Source organism: Petromyzon marinus, chromosome 39, assembly GCF_048934315.1.
Source record: "Petromyzon marinus isolate PM22_M1 ecotype Great Lakes invasive population chromosome 39, UKy_Petmar_22M1.pri1.0, whole genome shotgun sequence".
NCBI lineage: Eukaryota > Metazoa > Chordata > Hyperoartia > Petromyzontiformes > Petromyzontidae > Petromyzon > Petromyzon marinus.
The window spans coordinates 248,361-262,432 of record NC_133705.1 but is presented as its reverse complement, the minus strand read 5'-3'; positions in this window follow the sequence as shown (position 1 = coordinate 262,432).

Below are 14,072 nucleotides of genomic sequence, written 5' to 3'. Positions count from 1 at the left end.
TCGCTCATTAAATCCCATAAGAAACGTCGCATCAAATGAATGTGATTGAATTCTCCCCGTCTGGACGAGCGGAATTGAATGGTGCAACTGATTTTGCTGTGCTTTGAAAATTCATATATTTGCATGACTGCTTTTGTTTTATTTTGTGAATAGCAAAAAGCATTCAACCCCATAATACATGTTGTTTTATTGGTCGTTCGTCCATTTCATATCCTATAGCTTAACCATTCACATATTTGGATTCCTCTCGACGAGGCGAGCAGTACGAGTACCACCTTGATGGGTCTGCGACGTTTCCTTCCAGAGTTATTACCAAAAAACCACAAACATCCCAGAATCCTCTCGGTTTGGGGTCAAAATGTTGTCGCTCATTAAATCCCATAAGAAATCACATATTTGGATTCCTCTCGACGAGGCGAGCAGTACGAGTACCACCTTGATGGGTCTGCGACGTTTCCTTCCAGAGTTATTACCAAAAAAACACAAACATCCCAGAATCCTCTCGGTTTGGGGTCAAAATGTTATCGCTTATTAAATCCCATAAGAAACGTCGCATCGAATGAATGTGATTGAATTCTCCCCGTCTGGACGAGCGGAATTGAATTGTGCAACTGATTTTGCTGTGCTGTGAAAATTCTGATATTTGCATGACTGCTGTTGTTTTATTTTGTGAATAGCAAAACGCATTCAACCCCATAATACATGTTGTTTTATTGGTCGCTCGTCGATTTCATATCCCATAGCTTAACCATTCATATGTTTGGATTCCTCTCGACGAGGCGAGCAGTACGAGTACCACCTTGATGGGTCTTCGACGTTTCCTTCCAGAGTTATTACCAAAAACACCACAAACATCCCAGAATCCTCTCGGTTTGGGGTCAAAATGTTGTCGCTCATTAAATCCCATAAGAAACGTCGCATCCAATGAATATGATTGAATTCTCCCCGTCTGGACGAGCGGAATTGAATGGTGCAACTGATTTTGCTGTGCTGTGAAAATTCAGATATTTGCATGACTGCTGTTGTTTTATTTTGTGAATAGCAAAAAGCATTCAACCCCATGATACATGCTGTTTTATTGGTCGCTCGTCCATTTCATATCCCATAGCTTAACCATTCACATATTTGGATTCCTCTCGACGAGGCGAGCAGTACGAGTACCACCTTGATGGGTCTGCGACGTTTCCTTCCAGAGTTATTACCAAAAAACCACAAACATCCCAGAATCCTCTCGGTTTGGGGTCAAAATGTTATCGCTTATTAAATCCCATAAGAAACGTCGCATCGAATGAATGTAATTGAATTCTCCCCGTCTGGACGAGCGGAATTGAATGGTGCAACTGATTTTGCTGTGCTGTGAAAATTCATATATTTGCATGACTGCTGTTGTTTTATTTTGTGAATAGCAAAACGCATTCAACCCCATAATACATGTTGTTTTATTGGTCGCTCGTCCATTTCATATCCCATAGCTTAACCATTCATATGTTTTGATTCCTCTCGACGAGGCGAGCAGTACGAGTACCACCTTGATGGGTCTTCGACGTTTCCTTCCAGAGTTATTACCAAAAAACCACAAACATCCCAGAATCCTCTCGGTTTGGGGTCAAAATGTTGTCGCTCATTAAATCCCATAAGAAACGTCGCATCGAATGAATGTGATTGAATTCTCCCCGTCTGGACGAGCGGAATTGAATGGTGCAACTGATTTTGCTGTGCTGTGAAAATTCAGATATTTGCATGACTGCTTTTGTTTTATTTTGTGAATAGCAAAAAGCATTCAACCCCATGATACATGCTGTTTTATTGGTCGCTCGTCCATTTCATATCCCATAGCTTAACCATTCACATATTTGGATTCCTCTCGACGAGGCGAGCAGTACGAGTACCACCTTGATGGGTCTGCGACGTTTCCTTCCAGAGTTATTACCAAAAAACCACAAACATCCCAGAATCCTCTCGGTTTGGGGTCAAAATGTTATCGCTTATTAAATCCCATAAGAAACGTCGCATCGAATGAATGTAATTGAATTCTCCCCGTCTGGACGAGCGGAATTGAATGGTGCAACTGATTTTGCTGTGCTGTGAAAATTCATATATTTGCATGACTGCTGTTGTTTTATTTTGTGAATAGCAAAAAGCATTCAACCCCATAATACATGTTGTTTTATTGGTCGTTCGTCCATTTCATATCCCATAGCTTAACCATTCACATATTTGGATTCCTCTCGACGAGGCGAGCAGTACGAGTACCACCTTGATGGGTCTGCGACGTTTCCTTCCAGAGTTATTACCAAAAAACCACAAACATCCCAGAATCCTCTCGGTTTGGGGTCAAAATGTTGTCGCTCATTAAATCCCATAAGAAATCACATATTTGGATTCCTCTCGACGAGGCGAGCAGTACGAGTACCACCTTGATGGGTCTGCAACGTTTCCTTCCAGAGTTATTACCAAAAAAACACAAACATCACAGAATCCTCTCGGTTTAGGGTCAAAATGTTGTCGCTCCTTAAATCCCACAAGAAACGTCGCATCGAATGAATGTGATTGAATTGTCCCCGTCTGGACGAGCGGAATTGAATGGTGCAACTGATTTTGCTGTGCTATGAAAATTCAGATATTTGCATGACTGCTGTTGTTTTATTTTGTGAATAGCAAAAACATTAAACCCCATAATACATGTTGTTTTATTGGTCGCTCGTCGATTTCATATCGCATAGCTTAACCATTCACATATTTGGATTCCTCTCGACGAGGCGAGCAGTACGAGTACCACCTTGATGGGTCTGCGACATTTCCTTCCAGAGTTATTAACAAAAAACCACAAACATCCCAGAATCCTCTCGGTTTGGGGTCAAATATTGTCGCTTATTAAATCCGATAAGAAATCACATATTTGGATTCCTCTCGACGAGGCGAGCAGTACGAGTACCACCTTGATGGGTCTGCGACGTTTCCTTCCAGAGTTATTACCAAAAAAACACAAACATCCCAGAATCCTCTCGGTTTGGGGTCAAAATGTTATCGCTTATTAAATCCCATAAGAAACGTCGCATCGAATGAATGTGATTGAATTCTCCCCGTCTGGACGAGCGGAATTGAATTGTGCAACTGATTTTGCTGTGCTGTGAAAATTCTGATATTTGCATGACTGCTGTTGTTTTATTTTGTGAATAGCAAAACGCATTCAACCCCATAATACATGTTGTTTTATTGGTCGCTCGTCGATTTCATATCCCATAGCTTAACCATTCATATGTTTGGATTCCTCTCGACGAGGCGAGCAGTACGAGTACCACCTTGATGGGTCTTCGACGTTTCCTTCCAGAGTTATTACCAAAAACACCACAAACATCCCAGAATCCTCTCGGTTTGGGGTCAAAATGTTGTCGCTCATTAAATCCCATAAGAAACGTCGCATCCAATGAATGTGATTGAATTCTCCCCGTCTGGACGAGCGGAATTGAATGGTGCAACTGATTTTGCTGTGCTGTGAAAATTCAGATATTTGCATGACTGCTGTTGTTTTATTTTGTGAATAGCAAAAAGCATTCAACCCCATGATACATGCTGTTTTATTGGTCGCTCGTCCATTTCATATCCCATAGCTTAACCATTCACATATTTGGATTCCTCTCGACGAGGCGAGCAGTACGAGTACCACCTTGATGGGTCTGCGACGTTTCCTTCCAGAGTTATTACCAAAAAACCACAAACATCCCAGAATCCTCTCGGTTTGGGGTCAAAATGTTATCGCTTATTAAATCCCATAAGAAACGTCGCATCGAATGAATGTAATTGAATTCTCCCCGTCTGGACGAGCGGAATTGAATGGTGCAACTGATTTTGCTGTGCTGTGAAAATTCATATATTTGCATGACTGCTGTTGTTTTATTTTGTGAATAGCAAAACGCATTCAACCCCATAATACATGTTGTTTTATTGGTCGCTCGTCCATTTCATATCCCATAGCTTAACCATTCATATGTTTTGATTCCTCTCGACGAGGCGAGCAGTACGAGTACCACCTTGATGGGTCTGCGACGTTTCCTTCCAGAGTTATTACCAAAAAACCACAAACATCCCAGAATCCTCTCGGTTTGGGGTCAAAATGTTATCGCTTATTAAATCCCATAAGAAACGTCGCATCGAATGAATGTAATTGAATTCTCCCCGTCTGGACGAGCGGAATTGAATGGTGCAACTGATTTTGCTGTGCTGTGAAAATTCATATATTTGCATGACTGCTGTTGTTTTATTTTGTGAATAGCAAAACGCATTCAACCCCATAATACATGTTGTTTTATTGGTCGCTCGTCCATTTCATATCCCATAGCTTAACCATTCACATATTTGGATTCCTCTCGACGAGGCGAGCAGTACGAGTACCACCTTGATGGGTCTGCGACGTTTCCTTCCAGAGTTATTACCAAAAAACCACAAACATCCCAGAATCCTCTCGGTTTGGGGTCAAAATGTTATCGCTTATTAAATCCCATAAGAAACGTCGCATCGAATGAATGTAATTGAATTCTCCCCGTCTGGACGAGCGGAATTGAATGGTGCAACTGATTTTGCTGTGCTGTGAAAATTCATATATTTGCATGACTGCTGTTGTTTTATTTTGTGAATAGCAAAAAGCATTCAACCCCATAATACATGTTGTTTTATTGGTCGTTCGTCCATTTCATATCCCATAGCTTAACCATTCACATATTTGGATTCCTCTCGACGAGGCGAGCAGTACGAGTACCACCTTGATGGGTCTGCGACGTTTCCTTCCAGAGTTATTACCAAAAAACCACAAACATCCCAGAATCCTCTCGGTTTGGGGTCAAAATGTTGTCGCTCATTAAATCCCATAAGAAATCACATATTTGGATTCCTCTCGACGAGGCGAGCAGTACGAGTACCACCTTGATGGGTCTGCAACGTTTCCTTCCAGAGTTATTACCAAAAAAACACAAACATCACAGAATCCTCTCGGTTTAGGGTCAAAATGTTGTCGCTCCTTAAATCCCACAAGAAACGTCGCATCGAATGAATGTGATTGAATTGTCCCCGTCTGGACGAGCGGAATTGAATGGTGCAACTGATTTTGCTGTGCTATGAAAATTCAGATATTTGCATGACTGCTGTTGTTTTATTTTGTGAATAGCAAAAACATTAAACCCCATAATACATGTTGTTTTATTGGTCGCTCGTCGATTTCATATCGCATAGCTTAACCATTCACATATTTGGATTCCTCTCGACGAGGCGAGCAGTACGAGTACCACCTTGATGGGTCTGCGACATTTCCTTCCAGAGTTATTAACAAAAAACCACAAACATCCCAGAATCCTCTCGGTTTGGGGTCAAATATTGTCGCTTATTAAATCCGATAAGAAATCACATATTTGGATTCCTCTCGACGAGGCGAGCAGTACGAGTACCACCTTGATGGGTCTGCGACGTTTCCTTCCAGAGTTATTACCAAAAAAACACAAACATCCCAGAATCCTCTCGGTTTGGGGTCAAAATGTTATCGCTTATTAAATCCCATAAGAAACGTCGCATCGAATGAATGTGATTGAATTCTCCCCGTCTGGACGAGCGGAATTGAATTGTGCAACTGATTTTGCTGTGCTGTGAAAATTCTGATATTTGCATGACTGCTGTTGTTTTATTTTGTGAATAGCAAAACGCATTCAACCCCATAATACATGTTGTTTTATTGGTCGCTCGTCGATTTCATATCCCATAGCTTAACCATTCATATGTTTGGATTCCTCTCGACGAGGCGAGCAGTACGAGTACCACCTTGATGGGTCTTCGACGTTTCCTTCCAGAGTTATTACCAAAAACACCACAAACATCCCAGAATCCTCTCGGTTTGGGGTCAAAATGTTGTCGCTCATTAAATCCCATAAGAAACGTCGCATCCAATGAATGTGATTGAATTCTCCCCGTCTGGACGAGCGGAATTGAATGGTGCAACTGATTTTGCTGTGCTGTGAAAATTCAGATATTTGCATGACTGCTGTTGTTTTATTTTGTGAATAGCAAAAAGCATTCAACCCCATGATACATGCTGTTTTATTGGTCGCTCGTCCATTTCATATCCCATAGCTTAACCATTCACATATTTGGATTCCTCTCGACGAGGCGAGCAGTACGAGTACCACCTTGATGGGTCTGCGACGTTTCCTTCCAGAGTTATTACCAAAAAACCACAAACATCCCAGAATCCTCTCGGTTTGGGGTCAAAATGTTATCGCTTATTAAATCCCATAAGAAACGTCGCATCGAATGAATGTAATTGAATTCTCCCCGTCTGGACGAGCGGAATTGAATGGTGCAACTGATTTTGCTGTGCTGTGAAAATTCATATATTTGCATGACTGCTGTTGTTTTATTTTGTGAATAGCAAAAAGCATTCAACCCCATAATACATGTTGTTTTATTGGTCGTTCGTCCATTTCATATCCCATAGCTTAACCATTCACATATTTGGATTCCTCTCGACGAGGCGAGCAGTACGAGTACCACCTTGATGGGTCTGCGACGTTTCCTTCCAGAGTTATTACCAAAAAACCACAAACATCCCAGAATCCTCTCGGTTTGGGGTCAAAATGTTGTCGCTCATTAAATCCCATAAGAAATCACATATTTGGATTCCTCTCGACGAGGCGAGCAGTACGAGTACCACCTTGATGGGTCTGCAACGTTTCCTTCCAGAGTTATTACCAAAAAAACACAAACATCACAGAATCCTCTCGGTTTAGGGTCAAAATGTTGTCGCTCCTTAAATCCCACAAGAAACGTCGCATCGAATGAATGTGATTGAATTGTCCCCGTCTGGACGAGCGGAATTGAATGGTGCAACTGATTTTGCTGTGCTATGAAAATTCAGATATTTGCATGACTGCTGTTGTTTTATTTTGTGAATAGCAAAAACATTAAACCCCATAATACATGTTGTTTTATTGGTCGCTCGTCGATTTCATATCGCATAGCTTAACCATTCACATATTTGGATTCCTCTCGACGAGGCGAGCAGTACGAGTACCACCTTGATGGGTCTGCGACATTTCCTTCCAGAGTTATTAACAAAAAACCACAAACATCCCAGAATCCTCTCGGTTTGGGGTCAAATATTGTCGCTTATTAAATCCGATAAGAAATCACATATTTGGATTCCTCTCGACGAGGCGAGCAGTACGAGTACCACCTTGATGGGTCTGCGACGTTTCCTTCCAGAGTTATTACCAAAAAAACACAAACATCCCAGAATCCTCTCGGTTTGGGGTCAAAATGTTATCGCTTATTAAATCCCATAAGAAACGTCGCATCGAATGAATGTGATTGAATTCTCCCCGTCTGGACGAGCGGAATTGAATTGTGCAACTGATTTTGCTGTGCTGTGAAAATTCTGATATTTGCATGACTGCTGTTGTTTTATTTTGTGAATAGCAAAACGCATTCAACCCCATAATACATGTTGTTTTATTGGTCGTTCGTCCATTTCATATCCCATAGCTTAACCATTCACATATTTGGATTCCTCTCGACGAGGCGAGCAGTACGAGTACCACCTTGATGGGTCTGCGACGTTTCCTTCCAGAGTTATTACCAAAAAACCACAAACATCCCAGAATCCTCTCGGTTTGGGGTCAAAATGTTGTCGCTCATTAAATCCCATAAGAAATCACATATTTGGATTCCTCTCGACGAGGCGAGCAGTACGAGTACCACCTTGATGGGTCTGCAACGTTTCCTTCCAGAGTTATTACCAAAAAAACACAAACATCACAGAATCCTCTCGGTTTAGGGTCAAAATGTTGTCGCTCCTTAAATCCCACAAGAAACGTCGCATCGAATGAATGTGATTGAATTGTCCCCGTCTGGACGAGCGGAATTGAATGGTGCAACTGATTTTGCTGTGCTATGAAAATTCAGATATTTGCATGACTGCTGTTGTTTTATTTTGTGAATAGCAAAAACATTAAACCCCATAATACATGTTGTTTTATTGGTCGCTCGTCGATTTCATATCGCATAGCTTAACCATTCACATATTTGGATTCCTCTCGACGAGGCGAGCAGTACGAGTACCACCTTGATGGGTCTGCGACATTTCCTTCCAGAGTTATTAACAAAAAACCACAAACATCCCAGAATCCTCTCGGTTTGGGGTCAAATATTGTCGCTTATTAAATCCGATAAGAAATCACATATTTGGATTCCTCTCGACGAGGCGAGCAGTACGAGTACCACCTTGATGGGTCTGCGACGTTTCCTTCCAGAGTTATTACCAAAAAAACACAAACATCCCAGAATCCTCTCGGTTTGGGGTCAAAATGTTATCGCTTATTAAATCCCATAAGAAACGTCGCATCGAATGAATGTGATTGAATTCTCCCCGTCTGGACGAGCGGAATTGAATTGTGCAACTGATTTTGCTGTGCTGTGAAAATTCTGATATTTGCATGACTGCTGTTGTTTTATTTTGTGAATAGCAAAACGCATTCAACCCCATAATACATGTTGTTTTATTGGTCGCTCGTCGATTTCATATCCCATAGCTTAACCATTCATATGTTTGGATTCCTCTCGACGAGGCGAGCAGTACGAGTACCACCTTGATGGGTCTTCGACGTTTCCTTCCAGAGTTATTACCAAAAACACCACAAACATCCCAGAATCCTCTCGGTTTGGGGTCAAAATGTTGTCGCTCATTAAATCCCATAAGAAACGTCGCATCCAATGAATGTGATTGAATTCTCCCCGTCTGGACGAGCGGAATTGAATGGTGCAACTGATTTTGCTGTGCTGTGAAAATTCAGATATTTGCATGACTGCTGTTGTTTTATTTTGTGAATAGCAAAAAGCATTCAACCCCATGATACATGCTGTTTTATTGGTCGCTCGTCCATTTCATATCCCATAGCTTAACCATTCACATATTTGGATTCCTCTCGACGAGGCGAGCAGTACGAGTACCACCTTGATGGGTCTGCGACGTTTCCTTCCAGAGTTATTACCAAAAAACCACAAACATCCCAGAATCCTCTCGGTTTGGGGTCAAAATGTTATCGCTTATTAAATCCCATAAGAAACGTCGCATCGAATGAATGTAATTGAATTCTCCCCGTCTGGACGAGCGGAATTGAATGGTGCAACTGATTTTGCTGTGCTGTGAAAATTCATATATTTGCATGACTGCTGTTGTTTTATTTTGTGAATAGCAAAAAGCATTCAACCCCATAATACATGTTGTTTTATTGGTCGTTCGTCCATTTCATATCCCATAGCTTAACCATTCACATATTTGGATTCCTCTCGACGAGGCGAGCAGTACGAGTACCACCTTGATGGGTCTGCGACGTTTCCTTCCAGAGTTATTACCAAAAAACCACAAACATCCCAGAATCCTCTCGGTTTGGGGTCAAAATGTTGTCGCTCATTAAATCCCATAAGAAATCACATATTTGGATTCCTCTCGACGAGGCGAGCAGTACGAGTACCACCTTGATGGGTCTGCAACGTTTCCTTCCAGAGTTATTACCAAAAAAACACAAACATCACAGAATCCTCTCGGTTTAGGGTCAAAATGTTGTCGCTCCTTAAATCCCACAAGAAACGTCGCATCGAATGAATGTGATTGAATTGTCCCCGTCTGGACGAGCGGAATTGAATGGTGCAACTGATTTTGCTGTGCTATGAAAATTCAGATATTTGCATGACTGCTGTTGTTTTATTTTGTGAATAGCAAAAACATTAAACCCCATAATACATGTTGTTTTATTGGTCGCTCGTCGATTTCATATCGCATAGCTTAACCATTCACATATTTGGATTCCTCTCGACGAGGCGAGCAGTACGAGTACCACCTTGATGGGTCTGCGACATTTCCTTCCAGAGTTATTAACAAAAAACCACAAACATCCCAGAATCCTCTCGGTTTGGGGTCAAATATTGTCGCTTATTAAATCCGATAAGAAATCACATATTTGGATTCCTCTCGACGAGGCGAGCAGTACGAGTACCACCTTGATGGGTCTGCGACGTTTCCTTCCAGAGTTATTACCAAAAAAACACAAACATCCCAGAATCCTCTCGGTTTGGGGTCAAAATGTTATCGCTTATTAAATCCCATAAGAAACGTCGCATCGAATGAATGTGATTGAATTCTCCCCGTCTGGACGAGCGGAATTGAATTGTGCAACTGATTTTGCTGTGCTGTGAAAATTCTGATATTTGCATGACTGCTGTTGTTTTATTTTGTGAATAGCAAAACGCATTCAACCCCATAATACATGTTGTTTTATTGGTCGCTCGTCGATTTCATATCCCATAGCTTAACCATTCATATGTTTGGATTCCTCTCGACGAGGCGAGCAGTACGAGTACCACCTTGATGGGTCTTCGACGTTTCCTTCCAGAGTTATTACCAAAAACACCACAAACATCCCAGAATCCTCTCGGTTTGGGGTCAAAATGTTGTCGCTCATTAAATCCCATAAGAAACGTCGCATCCAATGAATGTGATTGAATTCTCCCCGTCTGGACGAGCGGAATTGAATGGTGCAACTGATTTTGCTGTGCTGTGAAAATTCAGATATTTGCATGACTGCTGTTGTTTTATTTTGTGAATAGCAAAAAGCATTCAACCCCATGATACATGCTGTTTTATTGGTCGCTCGTCCATTTCATATCCCATAGCTTAACCATTCACATATTTGGATTCCTCTCGACGAGGCGAGCAGTACGAGTACCACCTTGATGGGTCTGCGACGTTTCCTTCCAGAGTTATTACCAAAAAACCACAAACATCCCAGAATCCTCTCGGTTTGGGGTCAAAATGTTATCGCTTATTAAATCCCATAAGAAACGTCGCATCGAATGAATGTAATTGAATTCTCCCCGTCTGGACGAGCGGAATTGAATGGTGCAACTGATTTTGCTGTGCTGTGAAAATTCATATATTTGCATGACTGCTGTTGTTTTATTTTGTGAATAGCAAAACGCATTCAACCCCATAATACATGTTGTTTTATTGGTCGCTCGTCCATTTCATATCCCATAGCTTAACCATTCATATGTTTTGATTCCTCTCGACGAGGCGAGCAGTACGAGTACCACCTTGATGGGTCTGCGACGTTTCCTTCCAGAGTTATTACCAAAAAACCACAAACATCCCAGAATCCTCTCGGTTTGGGGTCAAAATGTTATCGCTTATTAAATCCCATAAGAAACGTCGCATCGAATGAATGTAATTGAATTCTCCCCGTCTGGACGAGCGGAATTGAATGGTGCAACTGATTTTGCTGTGCTGTGAAAATTCATATATTTGCATGACTGCTGTTGTTTTATTTTGTGAATAGCAAAACGCATTCAACCCCATAATACATGTTGTTTTATTGGTCGCTCGTCCATTTCATATCCCATAGCTTAACCATTCATATGTTTTGATTCCTCTCGATGAGGCGAGCAGTACGAGTACCACCTTGATGGGTCTTCGACGTTTCCTTCCAGAGTTATTACCAAAAAACCACAAACATCCCAGAATCCTCTCGGTTTGGGGTCAAAATGTTGTCGCTCATTAAATCCCATAAGAAACGTCGCATCGAATGAATGTGATTGAATTCTCCCCGTCTGGACGAGTGGAATTGAATGGTGCAACTGATTTTGCTGTGCTGTGAAAATTCAGATATTTGCATGACTGCTTTTGTTTTATTTTGTGAATAGCAAAAAGCATTCAACCCCATAATACATGTTGTTTTATTGGTCGTTCGTCCATTTCATATCCCATAGCTTAACCATTCATATGTTTGGATTCCTCTCGACGAGGCGAGCAGTACGAGTACCACCTTGATGGGTCTGCGACGTTTCCTTCCAGAGTTATTACCAAAAAACCACAAACATCCCAGAATCCTCTCGGTTTGGGGTCAAAATGTTGTCGCTCATTAAATCCCATAAGAAACGTCGCATCAAATGAATGTGATTGAATTCTCCCCGTCTGGACGAGCGGAATTGAATGGTGCAACTGATTTTGCTGTGCTTTGAAAATTCATATATTTGCATGACTGCTTTTGTTTTATTTTGTGAATAGCAAAAAGCATTCAACCCCATAATACATGTTGTTTTATTGGTCGTTCGTCCATTTCATATCCCATAGCTTAACCATTCACATATTTGGATTCCTCTCGACGAGGCGAGCAGTACGAGTACCACCTTGATGGGTCTGCGACGTTTCCTTCCAGAGTTATTACCAAAAAACCACAAACATCCCAGAATCCTCTCGGTTTGGGGTCAAAATGTTGTCGCTCATTAAATCCCATAAGAAACGTCGCATCGAATGAATGTGATTGAATTCTCCCCGTCTGGACGAGCGGAATTGAATGGTGCAACTGATTTTGCTGTGCTGTGAAAATTCAGATATTTGCATGACTGCTTTTGTTTTATTTTGTGAATAGCAAAAAGCATTCAACCCCATAATACATGTATACAGCCCCTGTAATTCTTTATAATAATAATTAGACTTACTCCAAGAAAACCACGCTGAGTCATAGTAAGGTCCTGAATTTGTTTTTTATTGTAAGATGTTTTCAATCAATGAATAACGAATGCTTACACAAGTGGGGGGAAACCGGAGCACCCGGAGAAAACAAACGTATGTGAAGGGGCAGCATTTTAAACCGTACAGGTGACGATGGCGATGATCCCACTTGCTATAATGCCTTCTCCTGGCCAGTCAGATGCTTTCTCCTGGCCAGCCAGGAGAAGGCACCTCAATGTCCACGGGAAGGGGGTTTCACAATATTTACTGTGTGATACACCAACCCTTGCTGCCTTCTACAGTGCTGGATCGCAGGCTTGCGTCACCACCTTCTGGCGAGTATTTGTAGTTATTATTTAAAGCTATATAGCGCTCACAAGAACGACTCAAGAGGCGCGAGGAGCCACAGACATGCAGGAAGGAAGCCACGTGGTGAGCCAGCACCAACGATTGTCCAGGCTCTACGGTACTCTATGTATGGAGGCATTATTGGCTAATTAATAACGAGTGTTTGTACAAGTGGGGGAAATCGGAGCACCCAGAGAAAAGCCACGTGTGTGAAGGGGCAGCATTTTAAACCATACAGGTGACGATGGCGATGAGTCCACTTGCTGTACTGCCTTCTCCTGGCGAGGCAGGTTATGCACCTCGACGCCCACGGGAAGAGGATTTCACAACATCATTGTGCGGTGATTTACGAACCCTCGCTGCCTTCCCCAGTGCTGGATTTGAGACGTGCACCACTAACACCAGGCGAATGATAACAACAAAAACTATACTTATTACTTGGTAGCAACAGGCGAAAGAAAACAACAGGCAAATTATAACAGGCCAATTAAAACAGGCGAATGATAACAGGCAAATGAAAAAAGGCGAATAATAACAGGCGAATGATAACAACAGGCGTATGTTTAGAACAGGCGAGTAATAACAACAATTATTATTTACACTTAGAACTTGATAACAACAATATTTATACTTATAACATGATCAAGCAGGCCTCAGAGGTGCGAGGAACCACAGACAATCAGGAAGGAAGCCACTTGGTAAGCTGGCACCAACGATTGCCCAAGCTCTGTGACCCTATTGATACGTTTTTATCGACAAGATAGCGAGCGTTACGTGTGGGGGGGAAACCGCCCCCTTCGGTGCCTCCATGGTCAAATAGCTGGTCTTCTTGGCGCCACAGTCCCGAGCCCCCTAAAAGGTCCTCATGGAGCAAATCAACGGGTGGGCCATTGCCTTGTCAGGGCTCATTCATTGCTCCGGATCCCACCTGAAAATGCTAGGCGCAGATCCCCACATCATTAAAGCCACGGGTGCATTTATCCCAGATATAAACAATTGCAAACTATTTGACTATTTTTTTTTTACTTTAACCAGGCAAGGCCCACTGAGCTATACAGCTCTCTTTCAGAAGCGGCCACACAATTACAGCTCAACAAATTGGCTTATTACGTGGACATTAGTAGCCAAATACTCTAAACATGTGTTAATAAATGTGGAGGGAAAACCCGGAGGATCC